We start from the raw sequence: 1,216 nt of genomic DNA on the forward strand, positions 1-1,216 counted from the left end.
GAGCCCAGCAGGTCGAGGTTGTGGTGGCCGGGAGCGGCCACTGCACTCCAGTCTGGGAGACAGAGTGAGACTCCAACTCAAAAAAAAGAAAAGAAAAGACAGCCTACAGAATAGGAGAAAATATACGAATCGTGTATCTGATAAGGAACATTTACCTGGAATGCAGAAATATCGTTTACAGCTCAATAGTAAGACAAACAATACAATATAAAACGGCAAAAAGTTTGAATACACATTTCTTCAAAGATGATATACAGAGGATCACTGAGTGCGTGAAAAGAGTCCTTGGGGAATGCAAGTCAAAGTTACAGGGAGACTCCCCCACCAGCCTGGCTGGAGTCAAAGGTTAGACGCGAAGGTGCCGGGGGCCAGGAGGGAGGCTGTGAAAGCGCCGCTGCCTTGAAGGATGACCAGATGCTTCATTAATGACTCAACAGTGGCCCATGACCCACAGCTCCACGGGTACGGATCTATCGCATGAAAACTCAACTGGCACTGATGCTCACAGCTGCCCAGTTCATAAAGTCAGAAGATGGACACACGGGGTTGGAGGCCTGCACTGTGGTCTCTCCATGCAGGGACCAGCACGCAGGAGGGCGACACAGGCAGCACCACGAGGGAGTCACAGAATCCAGACACAATACAGTGTACGAATCCACTGATTTGAAACATCCAACAAGCGGCAAAGCTGCAGAAATATAAAGTAGATTTGTGGTTACCAGCTGGGGGAGGCGGGGCTGGGGAGTGGTGCTGTTGGGAACTGGGTTTCCCTCTCAGGTGATGAAAATGCTCGGAATTAGATTGTGGCCAGTGTTGCACCATTCCAAATAAAACCTTACAGAACTGTGCACTTTTAAAACATATTAGATACGTGGACCTCACTATGTTGCCCTTGAACTCCTGGCCTCAGGTGATACTCCAGCCTCTGCCTCCCAAAACACTGGTATTACAGGCCTGAACAACCAGAACTGTGCACTTTAAATGGGTCAGTTGTGTGGTACATAAATTACATCTCAATAGAGCCGTTAAGAGGAAAAAAGCAAAACAGACGTTCCTGCGGGCCTGGGGCTCTAACCAGCCTTGGCTGCTCTTCCCGATGCAGCCTGGGCGCGGGACGGAGGGGCTCACGCCTGCGCTGTAAGTCCGGCGCCTTCTGGGCACAGGGGAAAGGGATTCGGGTCCTGAGGCCTTGGCCGCCAGCTTCCCAGGGGCGGCG

The sequence above is a fragment of the Carlito syrichta genome, unplaced genomic scaffold (genome assembly GCF_000164805.1).
Source record: "Carlito syrichta isolate Samal-C Ts95f unplaced genomic scaffold, Tarsius_syrichta-2.0.1 Scaffold103311, whole genome shotgun sequence".
NCBI classification, from domain to species: Eukaryota; Metazoa; Chordata; class Mammalia; order Primates; family Tarsiidae; genus Carlito; species Carlito syrichta.